At 38.8% G+C, this 23930-nt stretch overlaps 1 protein-coding gene across 7 annotated transcripts in view; it reads right to left on the minus strand.

Annotated features, from left to right (window-relative positions):
* Positions 1-23930, minus strand: part of PPARD (peroxisome proliferator activated receptor delta) — a 78245-nt gene that overhangs the window by 22005 nt on the left and 32310 nt on the right. Inside the window, exon 5 of one of the 7 annotated variants that reach the window (XM_074236466.1) lies at positions 6609-6677. The exons of 4 other annotated variants lie outside the window; for them this stretch is intronic. The gene's annotated coding sequence lies outside the window, so the exon portion shown is untranslated. Of the gene's footprint in view, positions 1-1801; positions 6580-6608; positions 6678-15467; positions 21572-23930 lie in introns of those variants that run through there. 2 more of the 7 variants (XM_074236470.1, XM_074236469.1) reach the window with 2 other exon arrangements.

A 23930-nucleotide genomic window follows, 5' to 3' on the forward strand; every position in this document is an offset into this window, starting at 1 on the left:
GCCACCTAGCCGCCCCTGTATATCTTTCTAATTACTAATTTAGTTCCTCAAGTATCTTGATACCGGAGAAAAGGGATACCCTGAATAGCAGGTTCATGTATACTGGTTCCTGCAAAGTTACACCCCCCACTTTCAACCACTATCACTTCAGTAAATTAATAAACTGGCTTTATAATTTATAACAAAGCTTCTTGTGAATTTGGCTAGTGTGAATCAACATTTAAGTTAATCAGCTGAGGTGAGCTTATTTTAGTAAACTAGATTTTCTGAACCTACAAAGTTGAGGGTCAGACCAGGATAGCGAAACCTTTGAGGTTCAGCTACTCCCAACAAAACCTATATTATAAAGAAGTTAGCAGGTCTAGACCAATGATGTCAAACTCTAATAGAAACAAATCCCTTTTGGCCATGTATTGATTTAGAAAACCACAAATTAACATTATATCTGTGTTGTATTGTATTTTTATTTACTTTGTTAAACATTTTTCAATTACATTTTAATCTGGTTTGTGCCTCACACTAGTTTTGCTCAGGTCATGAGGTCAATACCAGCTCTAGCTGATCTTGCTTGAATATTGAGCATATCAGGCTAGAACATCTTTTGGGTAAGGGCTTAAAATTCATACTTAGCAGTTTTAATCTGCTCTGAGAGTAATCTGAAAAGTAACTAAAGAAATAGAACTGGGATGGGATGGTTCTTGCTGTCTTGAATAGGATGAACTTAAAGTCTGAGAAGTCCCTGAGAAAGCTGTTGTGGCAATAAAGGTGTGAGGTAAATGGAGTATAAACTTGAGCAGTGGTTGTTGAATTGGAGAAGAATAACTGGAGAAAAGTAAGGAGGAAGAAGAAAATTGATTGGCATGGGCAACTGCTTGGATGTGGGTATGAACAAAGATGACTTATGATGTCATCTTACACACAGCTTCAAATTAATGTGATAAAGGGACAGCAGTGAGAGTAGAAATAATACCCTGGGCTTTTAGATCATTTCAGTGTTAGTGCTGGTGACTACTGAAGTGGAACTGTCTGGTACATAGGTAATTAAAGGCTTGCAGAAGTGAGGAAATTGGACTGAGCAATAAAGATTGCACATCCTGGGTACACACATGAGGTCCAGGAGGACACAGGTAATGCAGGCAAATAAAAGCAAGGCTCCCAGAACTTGGCCTGATGAAATAGCAAGACCATTAGGAGTTCCCTTTTTAAGGAATCACAAAGTAAACGTCAGCTTGCTATATGTTTTAGGGTGATGGCTTGATCTGTGCTCAGCTTTGTGGTGGGAAACCAATCCAACCCAGGTTCCTGCAGTGGTTCTGGGGCTCCCAGCTAAGAGTTTCGGCTAAGTGCTAGAACCACGAAAGCCTGTTTTTCTCTCCAGATGTGGGTATTTGTTACAGTTGTGAGAAGGTGGCTTCAGTCTGGTGGACAAAAACCCACAGACCTCGGGTTGCTTAATACTTATATTTAACTGTCATGTTGCAACCAATGTCTGGGTTTTGCCAGAAGCTATTCATTTTTATATCTCTTTATTATTGCTCCACCACTCAACAATCTACAGACAACGACAGTGTAAAACCAAGGCAAAATGTAGTGTACAATCTTCACTAGCATCTCCAGTTTGCTAAGCCTAAAGGAAAAATGATAACCTGAACAAAGTCCCTCAAACTACAAAGATCTGAAGCCTGTGTTTTCCGAAGTATCCCATCTTCCCTCTCCCACAACTGAACCCCTCCCTCAACTTCCTCTCTTCAGTACACTCACCAAAAATAACAGCTCTTGTTCGAGCTTCAGCATAGCATACCTGAAAAAGCCTTGGTGGCTGCAGCCTCCCATGATGGCTCAGTCCTGACTACACCTCCAATCTCATTCTGATTCAAGTTTCTACGCCCTCTCCCTGCCTCTTAGCACCACTCGTAGTCTGGTATCTCCTGATCACGCAAGCCCCACCCCCAGCAGAGGCTCCCTCCCTCCCTCAGAGTCGGGACAGGCCTGGGAGGACAGGCTGAGGGCTACCAGGCCCCTGGTCAGAACAGAGAGTTAATTCTCCAAGGAAGGAATTTCCTGCAAAACAAACTCCCAGGTTGCCCCATTCCCCAAATACAATGAGAAATGAGGAAGAGCCACTGCTCGGCCCAAGTTTATGCTTGCCTTTGCTTATCCTTATTCTTTCTCTAATCCCTTCCCTTCTGTCCTCTAGTCAAATTCTTTAAAGTTCCATTCTTTAAAACTGTGAGAAACTAATTATTTCTCTTTTAATAACTACTATTGAATCAGAATGAAGGGTTTCCCCCTTTTTTCTACTTCATCCAGAAAATCTCTCTTAAGAGATATACCTAGGTCAAGATCTGATCAGATAGTAAAAGAAATTCTAGGTTTAAGCTATTGGATGTAGCCCAGCTCATTGTGTTTGCTCTGATAGGTCTGAGAAAATGTTAATTCTCCCTATTCTCAAGACAGGTAAAATGGAAATTGATGTCTTTATGACCAAGATTCAAGTGACCCAAGATAACCCACAACTTATTAGAGTTGATTAGGCACCCCTCCCAACACCTATTCTTTGAAGCGTATATAAACTGTGAGCCCGCTGCCATTTAGGGGTCTTTGGTCTAAGACGGGGCTATTTAACCTTACTTTTAAATGTTTTTATTGTAACAACAGACAATATATTTTGATTTGCCATTTTAGTGAGAGCTCTGTGATAACTCTGCTTCATTTACTAAAGCATTTAGGAAACCTACAAGGAGCCACATAAAATCATACTGCATTTTGGACAGTCCTGGTCTAAGAGAAACAGCCAAATGACTATCCTTTTTATTAATAATGGGTTGGTCTTATTAATAAATTACCCAGAAACTCTGACTCTTGAACATTTTTAATAACTGTTTATGATATTCTGAATTATTTGTTACAATTATGTACAACATGTCACATTCCTCAATTAAACTATAAGCTCCCTGAGGAAAGGGACTTGATCTTATCTCCACTTTGTATCTTCTTAAAGCCTAGCAGTTTTCCACATACAGAATGGACTTAATAAATAGCTGTCAATAAAAGTGACCTAATCCTCTGAATGTTATGAAGGCAGATAAATGTCACAGACATAGCTTCCCTAAAATGCTCACTATGCTACAGAGAGAAGTTGAAAAGATTTTCTTCCTAGTCCCTCTCACATTCCACACCCTGGATTCATATATGTTATTATCCCTATCTCCCCCCGCTCCAAAATCTGGCTGTAAACTCGAGGCCAAGAAGTATTGTTTTTCTTCCTGGATATACATATATTGCTCATTCCTGCTTTCAAAAGGCTTTCTACCTTAAGTGACCTGAAGAAAGTCAGTTTCTGGATTTCAGTTTCCACATCTGTAAAGTCAAGAAGTCGGACTGGCTGATGAGGTCCCTTCTGGCTCTGCATTTAGGGTCCTATAAATTACCAAAGCCTAATCTGAAGGGCCCCAGTGCCAGGGAGAATAAGTAAACATAGGTGTGCAAGCACACAGACAAACAAACTTCCTGACTAGGAGAACATACAACCAACCAATGGCTGAGCCGGCCACCCTCCACTGAGGGCCAGTTGGTCTCACCTTGGGCAGGCAGCTCAGTACCTCCCTGCATCTGGCAAACCCCAAACTGTGAAGCAGGAAGCAGAGTTCCCAGCTCCCCAAGGGCAGACTGCAGACATAAGGAAAGTACAGCTTGAGCCTGTGAAGGGGAGGGAGGCCAGGGATGAATGAATGCAAGGACATAGCAACATGATGTGTCAGCAATCCAGGTCCTGCCAAAACATGTCCTGGGTTTTCCAGGAGGGGACTCTACCCCCAGGCATTCAGTTGGGACTGGCTAGGGGAGTGAGTCAGTACTAAAAATCTGAGGAAGGTTTGTAACTCTTGAAGAATGGAATAAGCTTCTATCCCCGGGGGACAATTTAATGTCAGTACTAAGGAATGAGTATCTATGGAATGGGGTTGGGAAGGCTGTATGGTTAGAAGGCAGCACAGAGAGAGAGAGGTGAACCTGGTCTTCAAGGATATGCAGAATATCTCTATCCAGGAGATGTGTGGAGGGTACTACAGGAAGGAGAGATGGCAGCTGGAATGACACTGAGATAAACAAAATGAAGTCATATTTTAACATCAGTCAAAAGACCTGTTTGGCTAGAATGGAGGCTCAGGTGAGAAGAATAGCAGGAGGTAAACTGGACAAGGAAGAAGGATATAGCTCCAGTTTTGTATCACAGGGTCAGAAGCAAGGATGTCCTTTAAGTCTAAAGTTAATGAAAAAATCCATATTTATTAAATGTCAACTACCTGCAAGGTTCTAGATTAGGTACTTGGTAGTACAAATATGAAACAAGACATAGTTCAAAGAGCTTATAATTAAAAATGATGAAAGATAAGATATGCACAATGCTAAAACTAAAGGAGAGGTCTAGACAATTCTAAGAGAAACATGAGAAGGAAGATATCACTTGTAGTTGGGGGCTGGGGAAAAAGAAAGTCTTCATGGAAACAGTAACACAGGTAAAAATCTGAGGAAAGGGAAAGACTTGAACAGATGCTAAGATGTCCATTCCAGATATGAAGGACATGTGAGCAAAGGACTGCGACAAGAGAAGGCAGGATAAGCTGTGGAAACAGTGGATGGTCCAGGTGGTAGCAACACAACATATGAAAAAAAGGAGGAGCCAAAACTGGAATTGTAGTCTGTGCAGGGCCTTAAATGCCAGATTCAATAATCAATGAGAAGCCAAAGATTCCTTATTACAAGGGTAAGGTAATATAGCGGAGTTGTGATGGGAGCACTATTCTGGGCACCACCCTCACTGCCAATCCAAGTAAAGAGGCAAAAATGACAACATTCAGCAATCTGGACTGGTTGACTGTGTTTCAAGGGATAGCTAGGAGGTGGAAGGGGAATTTTCACTTCATTAATAAAGGTGTTTTCATTCTTTGCTGGTGTTCAGTATTTGCTTTTCTTAGCTAATTGTAACAGCTGATATTTACATGTACAACTTGATCAGGGTGTTTTTACACAAGGTACTTCATTTGATCCTCATACTCTTGTGAAATATGAATTGCATTTTAAAGGGGAAACTGAGGCTCAGGGAGATGAAATAACTGCTCATAATTATATGGAGACAGGACTGTGACTTGAACTAGGTCTTTCTTGGCTGCTGCCTCTCTCCATAGATGTTCAAGTCAAGGACTTCAACTCAGGTAACCAAGGAGATGAGAGATTCCTTATCTCCTTGTCAGTCAAGGTAACCAGTCAGGAATCTGTCATCCAGAGCAAAGTTCCTCTGTAAGAGTAGGATCACAAATTCTCTTTCCTTGCCTAAGTTACTTTTCTTGAAGTTGACTTGTCACTGTCACTTTCTTCCTTAACTCAGCCCAACTCAATGGATATCCTTCAGCTTTTGGTGAAAAGATGGAATAAGAGGTGGCTCTTAGGAGATGGCACCAGCTCAATATTCCCACAGTCACTTTGTCCCTTCCCCCTCTTTCTTTCAATCATTAAACTAAGATGTTGGACCCAGCAGTCTCCATCTAAGAAATGTGTCCTAGTTTTTCCAGGTCAATAACTCTGAGTGCACTCTTCTCTTTATGTGCCAAATAAGGTCAATATCCTGCCATCTTATCAGAGGTATAAGGTGCCTGTGACCTTTCTACATTAAAGATGAATCCATACCAGTCTGGTGACATAGCTATTCACAATATCCTGGAAGCTTACATTCTGTAATACTGAAAGTAAATCCAGAGAGGATACAAAATATCAGCAGATTTAGAGTTGGTATGAATATTTAACCCATTTTACAGATGAAAAAGCTGAGAGCTGGAGAGGGACAATAACAATAACTTTCCCAAAATGATAAACATTTAAGTGTAAACACACACACATACACACACACACAGTTTTAGAATCAAAAAAATATTTGAGTAAGTTATTTCATCTGAACTTCACAACAATGCTGTAAGGTAGGTATTACAGATAGAGTAACTGAGGCTGAGAGAAAGGGTTTGTCTATGGTCACAAAGGTAGGCAGTAGCTGAGCCTAGGTCCCCAGGTTGCCATTTCTACTGCCTTTTTCTCTCCTTATCCAGGGAATATCCATACTAGACTAAAGATGACATATAGGAAGGCCTATGAAGAAAAGAAAAAAAGATAATTCTGGAAATTGAAGAATTCTTTGTAGAGGTGAGAAAAGATCTCTATTTAAAAAATAAAAATGGCCTTGATGATTAACTGTACCCCAAAAGAGACTGTTTCCCACTTTGCCCTGAAACAGCTGGAGGAGTACATTGTATCGTCATCTTACTGCACTAAATCCTCATGTGCAAACAGAACAATGTTCAAGCTCAAAACTCTGTCATAGCTAATCCTATATCCTGGGACCCTGACAGAGAAGTAAAAGTCATTATAGAGCTGGAGCCACCATTTTCTGGGGGGTGGAATTGGAAAATAAAACATACCCAACTCAGGATAGTATATCTGATACAAGACGCAGAGTAAATCTTGAGTGAGTTGCCAGATTTAGCCCTTGGGCTGCATGGAGTAAGTTACTGGCTCATGGGTCTTCTGGAGGGTGCTGAATAGACACAGAGATTGCTTACATGCTGAAGGACCAACTAGGAGTAACTTCTAAGAGACTCAGGAAGCCATACAGTGAATTCTGCAATCATCTGAAAAAAAGGCAGAGGTGATGAAGTGACAGGAGATAGGTATCCATTCCCAGGAATGGAAGGGAGAACAACACTAGGTTTTTTCCTACAGGAAACTGGAGGGGGTTTCTGCTTGGGGAGGATTACACTATACAGTGGGCTTCCCCTTTTCAAATACCTCTTCCTATATCTCAGGAGGCTATTTTTCACCCTTAGGTTTCTTCTTGTTTTCTACTAAGAATATATAAAAAAATAATTCACTATTGATTTCATGAACTGTTTTTTTTTTATCAATTTCCCTAAGAAGAGAGTTAAGAGGAAAAAAAACCCCAAAAAACCCAAATAAAACCTTTTCCACAGGATTAGTCTCAGTTATATTTGTTTTAGATGGGGGTTCCTGTAAGACAGATATCTAGTATGTTTGTTGTTATGAGAGATTCTCCCTTTGTACTTGGCATTGCTTAGACCCTGACTAGATTCTTGTGTCTCCATATTAAAGAGGGATAAATGAAACAACTTGTAGATATTAGGACAATGGGGGTGGAGGGTTGCTACAGAGATATATCAAAGTGCTAAGAAACTAGAAGTCTGAGCAAATGATAAAGAAACTGGGAAATTTCAGTTTAGAAAAGAGAAGGTTGGGAAGTTGTTGTTTTTTCACAGAGAGAAGGTAGAGGTTCAAATTAACTAAAAGAATAATATAAGATAGGGCATCTAGGTGGCACAGTGGTACTAGCCCTGGAGTCAGGAGGACCTGAGTTCAAATATGACCTCAGACATTTAAATAAATTACTTAGCTGTGTGACTTTGGGCAAGTCACTTAACCTCATTGCCTTGCTAAAAAAAAATAATATGTCATTGGTGGGTGATCAAGCTAGATTTGGAATTTCCTTTTCTGAAATATTTGAAAATAGAAAAAAAGTATTACTTTTCAGGAATGATTTATTAAGAATAATTCTACCTACAGGCAGAAAGGAAAAAGGACTTCTTGAGGGCATTTCCCTATCCTAAGATTCTAGTATGATGCTCCAGTTCCTAAAGGATATTATGCTGGTTATAATTTCACATTTCCTACCAGAGCTCTCTAGCTATGCCAATTGTATTCAGGATAGAAAACTGGAAAATTACAGAGTCATAACATTTCAGAGTCAGATGAGAATTCATCTATTGTCAGACCCAGTCCTAGGAAAAAATTCCCACTACAACCTACATGACAAGTAGTGGTCCAGTCCCTTGAAGACTTTCACTGAGAAGGCAGCAGCCTATTACTCTTTAGGACAGTTTCCATCTTTAAGAAAGTTTTTTCACTAGCAATAAGTATAAATTTGTCTATTCCAACTTTTACTCACTGCTTTTCCATGTGGCAATTTCTCAAATGCTTGGAGACAGTTAATAGTCTTCCTCCTTATAAACTCTTCTTTTTTTTTTAGATTTTGCAAGGCAATGGGGTTAAGTGGCTTGCCCAAGGCCACACGGCTAGGTCTGAGGCTGGATTTGAACTCAGGTACTCCTGACCAAGGCCAGTGCTCTATCCACTGTGCCACCTAGCCACCCCAACTCTCCTCTTTTTCAAGCAAAATACATTCAGTTCTTTCATTTGATCCTCATATCACAGCTCATCACCATTTGGGCTTCCCACTACTGCATGTTCTCCCATTTGCCAGCCTATTGATGCCTAAACTGTCACCCAGAACTGAATAGGATTCTCCACTTGTGTGTAGTCTGACCAGAGTAGAGCACAGTGAGGTCAAGAGCTCTGTCTCCCTCAATGCTGTCCAAGAGCATGTTTGGCATTTTTGGTGTCCCTATCACAGTACTTACACTGAACTTGCAGTCTACTAAACCCCAGGTTTTGTTTTTTGAAAAACTGTTGTTTGCATCTGCCTCTGACTTGTGAAGTTGTTGGTTTGTTTTTTGAACTAAAGAATTAAGGAATCAAAAATGTGAGGAAAGGGTAAAGAAATAGGAGAATTTTAGCTCTTCTTTATCTTGCTAATTAAATTCTATTTCATTGGTTTCAGCCCAATATTCTGGGCTGTCAAGATCTTTTGGGATTCCATTTCTGTCATCTACTCTACCTAACTAATCATCCTTCCCAATTTTGTTTCAATAGAAAATTTGATCAAGATGGAGTTCATGACTTTATACAAATATTGATAAAAATGCTAAACAGTATAGGGTTGAATAGATTCCTGGGCCACTGCACTCGAGATCTCTTTCTAGGAGGGGATGGAATCACTAAATACCATCCTCTGAGTTCAGACACTTAGTTCTAAATCCAAGAAAGACTCTGGCCATCTGTGACCCACTTACTCCTCTTGTTTGTCCTGAGCAGTCAGAAGGTTGAGGGATGGACACTGAGCAGGCTCCAAAAATTTATTCTGGGGAAGGGGTCAGAAAGCCCCAATTGGAAATAATATCATTAATTTGGAACTGAAAAAAAAATTGAACCTGAAAATTAAAAAGGAAAAAAAAGTGATATTATTTTTGAGGCATTGGCAGACCAAAGAGAGCTCTGCAGGCTGAGAAAAAGGCAGAGGGGGTGAGCTAAAACAAAAATTGGTATTTCTTAGAGGATTCTGTCAGAAGGCTGGTGAGGATGGTCGAGGATCTATTGAGCTGGAGAAGCCTGAGTGCCAGAGTGGCAAGAGACCCACACTTGGAGCCACTATTTGGTTGTAAAAGAGACACTGGTCCTGGCTTAGAGGGAGGCTCACTGGTTGTACCCACTAAAAAGCAAAGCATAGAGCATCTTAAAGGGACAAGAAACAATCAAGCCCATCTTAGAGAAACTGTGTCACAAAAGTAACACAAAGCTAAATGGTTTTGTTCTAAGAACAGTGTGGCACTTTTAAGAACACCAGAAGAATAAAGCAAGCTGTCTTGTGGATTTGAGACAGGAAGCAGACTGAGTATAACAACAACCTACAGGACTGAAACAGTACAGACTTTGGAATAAGTTATTCTATCTCCTACCAGGAAAAGTGAGCCCGAGGGGTAGTGGGAACAAAATCTGAAGAGAGATCCCTCTGAGACCTTTTCCCAATGGCCCACTAAAGAGTCATTCAGGTTTTCTGTTATCCTTGGCTTTCAGTTCCCAGAATGCTCAGAAAGGTAAAGCCAACTGAGAGGTTAAATTACTACCTGCCATCTTTACTCACTGACCTGAAACAGAAAGATGAAAGCAGGAGTCCTAGAAAAATTTGCCAAGAGAATAAGGGGAAGAGAAGAGGAAAATGCATTAGATAGAAGATAGACAGTATCACAAACTTACATACAATGGAACAAGACTGAAGCTGGGGTTGCCAGTCAAGACATAAAAGTGAAGATTATGTAATGTTGGGGAGAGAGCACTAGGCTGTAGAGTCACAACACTTGGGTTCTAGTCTCAGCTCTGCCACTATGTGGTCTTAGGCAAATCACTTCCCTTCTCTGGGCTTCATTTTCCTCTATGTAAAATGAAGGAATATGAGTAGATGGTTTTAGTTCATAAGCCATAAGGATCTATGGAAGAAAATGAAGAGGTTTAACCTTAAGAGGAAAAAGACTCCCAGAGACAAGTACTTGATGTCTTTCAAGAAGTTTTTTTTGTTGTTGTTCTCTTTAACTTCACAGAATAGAATCAGGAGCCATTGAAAGAGGCAAATTTAGGTTTAATGTCAGGAAACTTTCCTAACAATGACTAATCAAAAGTGGAATGGAATGCCCTAGGAGGTAATAGGTTTCCCCTCACTGAATGACCACTTGTGTGCTGTAGGAGAAATGTTTTCAGAAAGAGGATGACCAAAACAGTCACTGTGATCTTTTTCAACTCTGAATTTCTGTGACTTAATCCCCCTGAAGTTCCTTCTAGTTCCAGCATTCACAATTCTAAGTTTCCAGCATTTTCAAAAAAATATTTATCACATTTGAAGGCTAACCAGGGAGCTTACCTCTTTTCCCCATGTTCCCTAGGGCCTCTGATTCACTGGATAGAGTCCAGTTTTATTTGGACTTTAAATTCTCAGAGGCTGAAGAGATGTGGGATAGAAATTAGTACAATTAAGTGGATTCAGAATTGGCAGGTTCTTTTATACCATGTTTCCACCTATGACACCTACCCTTCTAGAGAAAAAGATGTTTCTTAAGATGCAAATCCCTCATTACTTGCTCTTCCCTGGAACTCATAAAGGTTTTTTCTTTCCCTATCTAATGTACTTACATAATATTGTACATCACTGTTATTTGTCTCAACATGTCATCCCTTTACTAGAGGGTTGAAATCATATCTTAATCTAAATTTTGGATTTTCCCCAGATCTGTTCTGCAGAAAGTAGGAGCTTAATAAATATAGTCTGAATACTGAAATAGCAATTTAAGCTGTATGGATATATTAACTCACTGAAAATTCAGTTCTCTTTGAAGTCATGGATATGGACTGAATGACCTAAGATCCAACCCTGCCCCACCAAACAACCCATTAACTCAGAACCATTTGTTTGCTTCATTCTTCAAGTCATAGCCTTCACTCTCCTCAAATGATATCATATCCCTTAAGATGTGGATTTCCAAGAAGTCCACTGCCACTGCCACTGCCACCCTAAAGTAACCAGTGAATAAAATGCAAGAGGGTGATAGTGGTAGGGACTGCTTCCTTTTCCCTAAGACAATACAAAACCATTTTCTTGAAATACTCACAAACATCTGGGAAGTAGGGGTCACAACTTAGAAATGTTAGCAATGGTAAGTATAGTCAGAAACTACCCACCACCAAGGCAGTAATGACTCGGTTTTTCTGAACTTTTTCATGCCCATCCAGTATTTCTGAACCTTTCCTTGAGCATATGAGAAGTACAGCATATGCTGCTTCTATTTTCGAGGTATTTACAAACTCATCTCCCAAAATTAGAGCCAGGTAAAGTCTGAGGGTGAAATCTCACCCTTATTATTAACAATAATAATATTATCTGACATTTAAGGTTTGAAAACCACTTTATATACTTTAATAGCACTAGGGAACTGAATCAAAACTATGAAATAGGTACCATCAACCCAATTTTTACAGATAAAGAAGCTGAGTATGAGAGATATTCAATGACTTGTCTAAAAAAATCACATACCTGCTAAATATCAAAGGCACAATTTGAACCCTAATCTTCCTGATTCTAAATCCAGGGCTCTTTCTACTATCATATTATCTTTCTGGGGTGGGTGGGGGATGGTGGCAGCATGAAATTAGGAAGCTCTTCACTGATGTGGTAGGAATCAGTGAAGTATTAAGGAAGAGGATATAAAGACTAATGGCAAAGGGAAAGAGCAAGGTCACAAGACTAGGCAGGATAACTGAGAGGAATGGCAGTACTCTGATCCTCCTATCCCACCCTTCATGGAAAAGATCATGAATGGGAACTTGGGTTAGAAATGGGAAAACATCAGTACTTCCTGACTTCTAGGGAAAAGGACAGGATATGAGACAAACCAAGAGCCAAACTAGGATCACTATGACAGAAGATAACAGCACAGAGAAAGAAAGAAAAGGGTTCAATAATTCAAGGTTGTATCTAGGGTAGCGAGGCAAGACCTGGACTAATTTGTCCCCAAGATTTCCTCATTAGGAGAAAAATGTTCTGTCAGACAAAACCAATGGAAAAGAAAGTTTTCAGAATGGAGGGGCTGGGCAACATGTTTCCAGAGAAGAATCTTTACATACAGGTTCTAAAGCTCTAGTTCCTCATTAAGGGCATGTTCAGTACACATGCAGAGGCAGCCTTTAAAGTTCCCATAACATTTTATTGATATTCATTCACAAACAATAACCTTACAGATGGGATAACACCATAGACCCTAAGAGATGAAATGGAATTTAGTCAATCCAGCCTCCCTCACAATGCAAGAACCTTTTCTGTATCATCTCTGATAGGAAACTATTAGGACTCTACCTGGAAATATCCAATAAGAGAGGTATCCTTCTGTCCATAGTAGGGCAGTTCTTAATTGTGGAAAAGTGTTCCCTTCTACTAATCAAAGTCTGCCTAACTTTTATCCATTGGTCCTAAATCTGTCCTTTTGTTGATAATCCCTTCCCAATTCTGTTACCGCAATGTTTTTGCTATCCTTCCAACTTTGTGCTGTCCCACCATACACTCTTGTTTCTGACAAAGCCACTGGTGATGAAAAAGACAAATCCAAGGGAAGAACCTTGCAAAAGGTGACTGTTTATATCCTCTTCTGTCTAACATGAATATTCTTCAGGGAAAAGTGACTATTCAGTTCTGATTAGTCCAATCAGTTTCCTCTCAGCCAGAAGCTGTGGTTTCTAACTATTCACAAAAAGACTTTAGCTTTTCTTAAGCACTTATAACTTAGTACTGCATGGTATAGTTATATATGAATAGCCAGTGATAGCATGGAATAGTATAAAAAGCATCAGGTTTGGAGTCAACAGATGTTTTCAAATTCTAGCTCTGACATATTAAAGCTTTGGAAATATAGGTGAGTCACTTAACTTAAAACTTAGTCTCCTCATCTAAAATGGAATGGCATTATATTTATCTTACAGAGCTGTTTAAGCTATAAACTTTCAAATGCTATTTAATACCATTAAAAATTTTGAACCAGGGGTGGCTAGGTGGTGCAGTGGGTAGAGCACCAACCCTGGAGTCAGGAGTACATGAGTTCAAATCTGACCTCAGTCACTTAATAATTACCTAGCCGTGTAGCCTCGGGCAAGCCACTTAACCCCAATTGCCTTGCAAAAACCTAAAAATTTTGAACCACAAAAAAGGAACTAGAATATCTCATCTAATTTAACCCTCATTTTTAGGTGAAGAGCTTGAAGTCAAAAAAGTTTTTTTAATCTTTCTGGTCATGTTCATCTTTATATTATCCTCAGATTACCTAGCACAGGACCTTCTAAATTAGGTGCTCAAGAAAGGTCTTGAACTGAATTTAAAACAGAATTCCTGAAGTTCATATAGGGGAAAATAGGTGATGAATTAAGGATAAATATTTACAATATGCTGGAAAGTTTTGCTGTACCCTGGGAGCTGATATATTTTCAAAAACATTTTAATGTTGGACTTCAGTTTTTTCATTTCCATATTGGCCCTCTCCTGGGTTGATTTTTAAGGTCCTAGATAGAGATTTTGGTCAACAAATATTTGAAAAACATAAACTCCTGAGGAAGGAAAGGGAAAACTAGGCTGGTACAATAGGAAAAAAGAAAAAGAAAACAGGATTTAATGGTGTCAAAGAAAGGGAAGTGTGAAAATCAAGGAGCCTTCTTCACTGTATGGGATGGGGTGGCTTTGAGAGGGGAAAATATTCTTTTTTTTTTTAATTTAAAGCAATGGGGTTAAGCAACTTGCCCGAGGTCACATGGCTAGGTAATTATTAAGTGTCTGAGGTTGGATTTGAACTCAGATCCTCCTGACTACAGGGCCGGTACTCTATCCATTGTGCCATCTAGCTGTCCTCAGAAAATATTCTTTCAGAGATGGTTGTGTTTTGGTTTTGCTGAACTACCTTTTTTTCTGGTCAATTTCTACGGCTTCACTGAGAAGAGGAGTGGTGAGAAGACATATTTGAAAATAAATGATATTAAAGAAAAAAATAATTGATAAAAAATGGTAAGAATTCAGGCATGAACAAAATCTCCAGGAGTCACAACAGAACCAGGATATCACATGGTCACCCTACACACATGTCATTTAAGTGACACTAAACTCAATAACTACTGGCATTTACACAGGTCTGACAACAGTGAATGAGGAGCAGCTGGCATATCTACTCAGTGACAGTGTTGGTAATTAAAATGATGATCTCATTCTGAGGAGGAAGATTTATACTAATATGAATGAACTGAAGAAACTCAAAGTAATGAAATGATTGAATGATTTATAAGCCTGAAATTTACCCTTCCCTAATTTCTTAATCATGAGGTCAAGGAAAAAAACTAAAACCCTTCTGAGGAACTGCTGATGTTTACTAAATGTTTTGATTAATCTTTAGAGTTTGTGCTTAACCTATTTTCTCTTTAGGGTTCTGTCACTCCTCAATGACACTTCATTCCTAAGTCCCACACTATCTTCAAAATTATTATCCATTTTGGCATCTAGAGTAGAAAACAAAGCTCAGCCACACTCATCTGCCTGATAACCAATTACACAAATGGAAACGAAAAGGCCAGAGCAGGAGGGCAGCAGGTCCCTCTAGAAGAGAGGAATGGGAACATCATTTCATCTCACTTCCTAAGAGCACAGCACACTCAGCACAGCTGCTTCCTTGTCCTGGGGCATGCTCCCCAACTGGGACCCTGGCTCTTGGCCTTTTAGAAAAGCCAGAAATTCTGATCTATTTCCTGGATATCTATGAGGAATGACTGACTGGTCAATTAAGGACTGAGAAAGCAAACTCTAGTGGTAGCCACCTTGAAAATGCCTTGTAAAGGAGCCCTGAGAGCTTCCTGGCCAGCTACTTCTCACCCACTAAAGACAACCTTTCTCCACACAGGCATACCTGAGAATAAACCCAGGCTCTCTTCTGGCCAGGCACCCAGTCCTAAGGTCCCTGTTATGAGGAAGAGTTAACAAGTATCTAACTTCTAAATCAGAAACAACCCAGCTGTGGAGACTGCTGGAGATAAGCCAAACTTGGCTTCCTCAGAAATGACTGAAGCAGTTATTCAAGAGTTCTCCTTGGGAGAATCCTTGCTCCAGAGGCTTTTCAGCACCCACCAGGAAGGACTTCCACCCACATAACCCAACTGCCTGGCTCAGTTCAGGCATTCTCTTCCCCCTCCCATCCTCCTTGGAGTACAGGTTGAGTGGATACCTTCCTCCATTCAGGCGGTCCTCCTGGGTCAACAGAGCCGAGTCTGAGATTCCCTGGGCTGCGTCCCAAGCACCACAAGGTTTGGCTATGGTTTGAGGAGGTGATTTCTAATGCTTCCCTGTTTGGGCAGGGCCAAGCACTGGCACATTGACAATTCACCTTTGTAACACAGTCAGCCAAGTAATTTATTCCAAAGGTGGCTGGAGAAAGCATAGTCTTCCAGAAGAGGCTAGTGGCTACCTAAGGGGACTAGTGACAGAAAACTGAGAGGAGGATAATTTTTTCCTCTTTCCATTTATCAGCTGAATCTCATATAGTTGGTGTAATTCTTCTTGGTTTTTAAGTGTAAGAAATATACAACAATCTAAGTGTGGGAGGAGATAAGCTAATTTATAAATATAATCCATGAAAATACTATCAGGTACTTTAAGAACCATATGCCTCCGATAAGACATTTAACAATTTCCCCCCCTCTAGAAAAATTATGGTAAGATTTACTAACTTTGGCACCTCACAAGCTCCTTAGATACTACCAAGATGTTCCCATCCCATAAGCCACAACTTCCACAGCTCTTCAATTTTACCATTAAGCAAAGCATACTAGACTTGGAGTTCAGCTTTCAGTTTAAGGCAGACAAATGAACTCAAATGAAGAAAGAAGTCCTTTCTAAACTTGTCCCCCCACCCCCAAATCCAGTGAGAAGGTTTCTTTAATACTCATATGTACAAAGTATTTATAACAGAAGCTGACATTTATATAGTGCTTATTCTGTGCTAACCCTGCGCTAAGCACTTTACCTCATCAACCTCACAACCCTGGGAGATAGATGATTTTACAGATGAGAAAACAGAAATTAAAAGGTGGTTAAGTGACTTGCCTAGAGTCATACAGCTAGGGTCTGAGGTCATATTTGAACTCAGGTCTTCCTGACTCCAGGTAGAATATTCCCACTAATCACTGTGACAACTAAATGGCCCTCTTAGCTCATTTTGTATCGGCAGAGAATTGGAAACTATGAGATTACTTATTCCCGAGGAATGGCTAAACAAATTATTACACACACACACACACACACACACACACACACACACACACACACACAAATATATGTGTATGTATATAAATATAATATATGGTATATAAATGTAATGTAATTAAGAAATTATTAAGAATTTGGTTTCAAAAAAACCTAGGAAAATATTGATTTAGAGTTTAGTGAGTAGAACCAGTAAAATGTTAGACAGTAAAAACAATATTGCAACAACAACCATGAAAGACTTAAGAACTTGACCAAACATGACCCAACTTAGCTTTTCCTATTCTATGTGAAATAGATATATAGTTAAAAGTAGATCATAAGCTCATTCAGTGCAGGGTCTGCAATTTATACTTTTTTGTTCTGTCCAAAATGTCAGTGCTATTTATAATCGTAGAAACTTAGTTCATATTTTCTGAATGAAAATAAGAACAGGATATGTGATATTGCCAAATAATAATCATATTTGTTTTGGAACAAATAACTTAAAAATAATAGTTTTTCAAGCCATTCCCCAACTGACAAATGGTCAAAGGATATGCAGAGGCAATTTACAGATGAGGAAATCAAAGTGATCCATAGTCATATGAAAAGTTGCTCTAAATCATTACTTATCAGAGAAATGCAAATTAAAGCATCTCTGAGATACCACCTCACACCTCTCAAACTGGCCAATATGACCAAAAAGGACAATGATCAATGTTGGAAGGGATGTAGGAAATCTGGGATACTGACACATTGCTGGTGGAGCTGTGAACTCATCCAACCTTTCTGGAGAGCAATTTGGAATTATGCCCAAAGGGCAATAAATATGTGCATACCCTTTGATCCAGCAATACCACTACTGAGGTCTATACCTTGAAGAGATGATGAAAAAGGGTAAAAACATCACTTGTACAAAGGTATTCACAGCAGCTCTGTTTGTGGAGGCAAAGAATTAGAAACTGAATGTCCATCAACTGAGGAATGGCTGAACCAATTGTGATATATGTACATTATGGAACACTGTTGTTCTATTAGAAACCAGGAGGGATGAGAATTCAGAGAAGCCTGGAAGGATTACATGAACTGATACTGTGCGGGATGAGCAGAACCAGAAGAACTGTACACCCTAACAGCACCATGGGGCTATGATCAGTCTTAATGGACTTGCTCATTTCATCAGTGAAACAATCAGGGACAATTTTAGAGTATCTGCAATGGAGAATAACATCTGTATCCAAAGAAAGAATTGTGGGGTTTAAACAAAGACTAAAGACCTTAAACTTAAAAAAAAAGTTATCTTAATACATAATTTTGCTAACTCTTATATTTTATTTTTTCCTTTAGGATATGATTTCTCTCAACACATTCAATTTTGATCAATGTATAGCATGGAAACAATGTAAAGACTATCAAACTGCCTTGAGGGGGTTGGGGGAGCAAGATTAGGGGAAAACTGTAAATTTCAATAAAAATAAAAAAAAAATAATCATTTTTGGCTTTTCAAAGAATGTTTGCATGTACTGTTTGAGAGCAGATAAATAGCCAAAGGAGGCTTAGTGACCTCGGATAAGTTACTTACACTACAGCTTCTTCAACTGTAGAAGGATATTAGAAAGGGAGAAGAAATTATCTAATAAATGTTTTTGGAACAACTGGAGATCAGTATAGAGAATAATTTATATTTATGCTTCATAGCATACAATGAACTACATTCCAGATAGATTATTTAAATTTGAAAAAAGAAAATGGAACAATATTATTTCAGCTGTGTAAAAAAGAAATATTTATGACTACTGAAGAAATGAAGGGTATCGACAGAAATAAGATGGCTGTGTGAATTGAATAATAATCATAGCTCATGTTTATAGAGTAGTGTGCAAAGCATTTTCTTCAGAACAACCCTTTGAGATAGGCTGTGCAAATATTATCTTCCTACTTTGCTTTTGAATTTTTAAATGTTTATTTTCAGTTCCAAATTCTCTTCCTCCCTCATTCCCTCCTTTTTTCCAGTGAGAAGGCAAGAAATAGGATATCTATTATGCATATGAAGTCCTACAAAACATTTCCATATAGGTTATACTATGGGGGAGGAAGCAAGAAAAAATGTATTCAATATGTATTCAGAATTCATCAGTTCTCTCTTTGGAGATGGATAGCATTTTTCATCATTGAGTCCTTTGGAACTGTTGGGGACCATTTTATTTAACAGAGTAGTTAAGCTGATTATCATAAAAATATTGCCATTACTATGTACAATGCCCTCCTAGTTCTGCCCTCTACCCTTTGTTACTGCTCACATAAGTCATCTCAGATTTTTCTGAAACCATCTCCTTTATCATTTCTTATAGCAAGACAAGACAGTGATTTCAATAACATACAACTTGTACAGCCATTCCCTATTTGATGGGCATTTCCCAAGTTTCCAATTCTCTGCCACCACAAAGAAGAGCTGCTATAAATATTTTTATACCCATGTGTCTTTCTCCTTTTCCTTTGAGCTCTCTAGGAGTATAGGTTTAGTAGACAGTATTGCTGGGTTAAAGTTTTTGACCATAGGTGTGGCTAGGTGGCATAGTGGATAAAGCACTGGCCTTGGAGTCAGGAGTACCTGGGTTCAAATCCAGTCTCAGACACTTAATAATTACCTAGTTGTGTGGCCTTGGGCAAGCCACTTAACCCCGTTTGCCTTGCAAAAAAAAAAAAACAAACCTAAAAAAAAGTTTTTGACCATAGTTCCAAATTGTTCTCCAGTATAGTTGGGTCAGTTCCAAGTTCCTCATGGTACATAAATATCCCTTTTGTTAGCCAATTTGATAGGTGTGAGAGGTGGAACCTCAAAGAGTTGTTTTAGTTTGTGTTTCTCTTATCAAATAGGGATTTAGAACAATTTTTTTCCAGGTAACTATGGATAACTTTGATTTCTTCTGAAAGTTGCCAGTTCATGTCCTTCAACCATTTGTCAATTGGGGAAAGGCTTTTTTTTTTTTGTGGGGGGGCAGTTTAAGTGAGACTTGCCCAGGGTTGCACAGTTAGGTAATTAAGTGTCTGAGGTCAAATTTGAACTCAGGTCCTCCTGATTCCAGGGTGGGTGCTCTATCCACTGTGACACCTAGCTGCCCCTGGGCTCTTATTTTTATAAATTTAGTTCAATTCACTATATATGCAAAATGAGACCTTCATCAGAGAAATTTGCTGTAAATTTTTTCTCTACTTTCCTTCTAATTTTGACTGCATTAATTTTTATTTGTTCAGAGACCTTTTAATTCATGTAATAAATTATAAATCATCTTATAAATCATAAATCAATATAAATTATAAAACGTAAATAACAAACATATAGACATGTAAAATAAATAAATGTAAATTATAAATAATTATAAACAAATGCAATAAAAACTATCCAGCTTCTCCTCCCATGAACCTTTCTATTTCTTGCTTGGTCATGCATTCCCTCCCATGGAAGGGAAAAGGAAGCTGGGCCAAGATGAAATGATTTGCCCAGAGACATAAAGACTGTAAATGCTAGAGCTGCATTCTAACTGGTCTGCTGTCATTAAATCTAGCTCTTTTTCCTCTACTTCATGCCTTCTATTTTCTTTCTTTCTTTCTTTCCTTCCTTCCTCTCTCCCTTCCTTGCAACAGGGTTAAGTGACTTAACCAATGTCACACAGCTAGGTAAGTGGTTGAGGCCATATTTGAACTCAGGTCCTCCTGACTCCAGGGCTGATGCTCCTGATCAGGGTTGATCCACTGAGTCAGCTAGCTGGCCCCTTCCTTCTATTTTCAAATATATATATAAACATAGGATAATTATAAATAGGTTGCAGAATATTCAACAATGACTTCTATGCTAGAAATGCCTAAAAGACCTTCTCAAGGACATACCTATAAGAACTAATGAGGGAAGAAAACGCCAGTAAAACAATAAGAATGTAAGTTAATACTAAAAAGCAAAAGAATTCAGACCAAATGCAATGATTTCAGATAACTAATGTAGAAAAACATTTCCTACTGGCTGCTTCCAAACACATTTTCATCCTCAGAAAAACCTAAACTTTATCCATACATTCTCATTAGTTATTATTCTATCTTTTCCATGATCATGGATAAATTTGAGAAAACCATCAACAATAGGTGCTTCCACTCTCAATCCTCATCCTCTTGATCTCTCTGGAACCTTTAAAGCTATTAATAACTCTTTTCTCCTGAATATTCTCTCTCTAGGTCTTGGCAGTATTCTAACTTGGATCTCACATCTTTCTATCCTTGGCTTCATTTTTTTAATGCTACTTTGCTTGGTGAAATAATCCTTTGATTCAATTATTTCTATGTTGGTGATTTCCAGACGTACTTTATCTATTATTAACCTCTCCTGTTTTCTATACTTACACCTCCATCTGCATATTGAAATCTCAACCTGGATATCACAAAAACATCTTAAACTCAGTATCTCCAAAACAAGTCATTATCTTTTTCTCAAAATTCTCCTCTTCCTAATTTCCCTATTACTATGAAGGATACTACCACTGCCTCAGTCATCTAGGCTCATTAACTAGATGGCCATCTTCCACTTTTACCCCACCTCCCATCCTAACTGCTGCCAAGTTCTTTGGATTCTCCCTTTATAACCTGTCCTCTCCACTCTTCTGACAATGACTTCCTTTTGAAGTACTTCATAACTTCACACCTGAACTATAGCAATAATCTGCCAGTTGGCTTCCCTGACTTAAATTTCTCCCCACTCCAATCAACCATCAAACTGCTATACACCTGACTATATCCCTGTCCCTATTCAATAAACTCCCTATTACCTTCAAGATTAACTACAAAACCATCATTTTGGCTTATAAAGAACTTTATTAGCTGGTCCTTTCTTACCCTTCCAGTCTTCTTACAATTTTATTCTTCTTTATATGTTTTATCATTCATGGCCTTTTTGCTGTCTTGAGAATATTTTCACTGGTTATCTCGCCCAAGCTGGAAGGGTCTTCTTACCTCATGTCTCAGTTAAAATTCCACTTTCTGCAAACAGCATAATGAACTGGGCTCTTTTTTTTAATTATAAATATTTTATTTATTTTGAGTTTTACAATTTTCCCCCCCTAATCTTACTTCCCTCCCCCCCATCCCCACCATCCACAGAAGGCAATTTGCCAGTCTTTACATTGTTTCCATGGTATATACATTGATTCAAACTGAATATGATGAGAGAGAAATCATATACTTAAGGAAGAAACAACGTATAAGAGTAGCAAAATCAGACAATAAGATGTCATAAACTGGGCTCTCTTGAAGCTAATGCCGTCCCCTTCCTACAAATAGCTTATTTGCTCGTAATTATTTGCATGTTGTCCTCTCCAGCAGATGGTAAGCTCCTTGAAGGCAGGGAACTTACCTAGCATATAGAAGATGCTTAACAAATGCTTGCTGACTTAATTTGATTCGGAAAGGAAACAAAGTATTTGCTGGGTGAAGCAATTTCCAGGTTTTTTGGTGGTGATTGATTTACAGAGTTTAAAATTTCTTAGAAATTAGGAATAGCCTATATCAGAGGCTGTTCTTTTCCCTTTCTATTTCCTGATGTCATTCCCCCCCCCCTTTTTTTGGTGTTATTTCATTTAAAAAGGATGGCTTGGGGTGGCTTGGTGGCATAGTGGACAGAGCACCGGCCTTGGAGTCAGGAGTACCTGAGTTTAAAAACACTTAATAATTACCTAGCTGTGTGGCCTTGGGCAAGCCTAGCAAAAACCTTAAAAAAAAAAAAGGACGGTTTATAAGTGCTGCCTAAATTACAAACTACCTTTCATTTTTCATTACTCTTTCAATTTGTTATTGACTTTGATCTTTGCTCTAATGACTCAATGATACCAAAAAAGCTGAGTGAGAAGTTATTTCCACACTGGTAACCATTTGTTCCCATATTATCTATTTCATTTTTTTAACATATTAGTTTCCCAAGTCCTACACCTTTTGACTCTTTTTGAACAAAGTATTCATACATGAAAAGGCTTCTGGGGTAATCTATAAGACTTTGGTCTCTTTCATTTCTTAGATTTTTGCCACCCCCCACCAAGTTCCAGTCCATTCTCTACTAAGTAGTTAAACTGATCTGAGCCTGACTGTGTTACCCCCTTTTCAATAAACTCCAAGTACTTCTTATTATCTGCAGGATAAAATATAAAATCCTTTGGCTTTCAAAGATCTCCCTACCTTCCCAGTCAGTCTTCTTGGACCTCCCTGAGGTGACAATGACTTTCACTGGCTATCCCCCAGGCCTGGAACTCTTTCCATCCTCATCTTCACCTCTTGGCTTTCTTTAAGTCTCAGCTAAAGTCCAACCTTCTCCAAGAAGCCTTTCTCACCCCTCTTGTGTCCCTCTGAGACTATCCCCAACTCTGTTTTTTGTTTTGTTTTAATTTTTTAAGGGATAATGGGGTTAAGTGACTTGCCCAAGTGAACATAGCTAGGCAATTATTAAGAATCTGAGGCCAGGATTTGAACTCTGGTCCTCCTGACTCCAAAGCCGGTGCTCTATCCACTATGCCACCTAGCTGCCCAACTATCCCCATTTCAACTGCATGCATCTAGTATACACACACACACACACACACACACGCACATATATAGTTATTGCTTCCCTCTTAGGCAGTGAACTCCTTGAGAGGAAGGGTTGTTTTTCCCCTTATTTTCATAGCCGCTGCTTTAGTCCAGCACATGGCAAAAATGCTTGTTGAGCTGACAACTTTACACCAAAGTCTGCCAGTATTAGAGTATATGTTGACTTAGAGGATCTTGTATAATTTCTTCTCTTCCCCATCTTCTGCAACTGATGTAAGCCCTTCACCTACCATGATGTTATTATTGATTGACCTTTTATTAATTCTCATCAGGGTCACTGTAATACAAAGTGACCAAATGTTCCATGTATTTATTTTTTTCTTGTTTTTAGACACGCTATAAAATCAACTCTTTCAACCCTTTTATGTGATCCTCAAAGAGTCTGTAAGCTATTCTATTTAATAGAAATTTCCTTTTGACCTTATGTTTTATTTATAGTGAGAATGAGAAGATTAATACAATTCAGTTTTTCCAGGAACACATTCACTCACTGAACATGGGACATGAATCTCACAATCATGCCATAATACTCATGGATAGTCTAAAAACTTTGATGCTGAGCACTCTCTTGCTCCTTTTCTGTTACTCTACTATTACTGCTGAAGAAGGAGACTATATGGGGCAAGCTGGGTGGTGACACAATGGATAGGGCACTTGCCCTGGAGTCAGGAGGACCCGAGTTCAAATTCGACCTCAGACACTTAATATTTACTTATCTGTGTGACCTTGGGCAAGTCATTTAACCCCATTGCCTTATTAAAAAAAAAAAGAAGGGGACCTGAGAACCAATTCATATTTACCTTTGTTTCATCAATTGCAATGG

The sequence above is a fragment of the Macrotis lagotis genome, chromosome 5 (assembly GCF_037893015.1).
Source record: "Macrotis lagotis isolate mMagLag1 chromosome 5, bilby.v1.9.chrom.fasta, whole genome shotgun sequence".
Taxonomy (NCBI): Eukaryota; Metazoa; Chordata; class Mammalia; order Peramelemorphia; family Peramelidae; genus Macrotis; species Macrotis lagotis.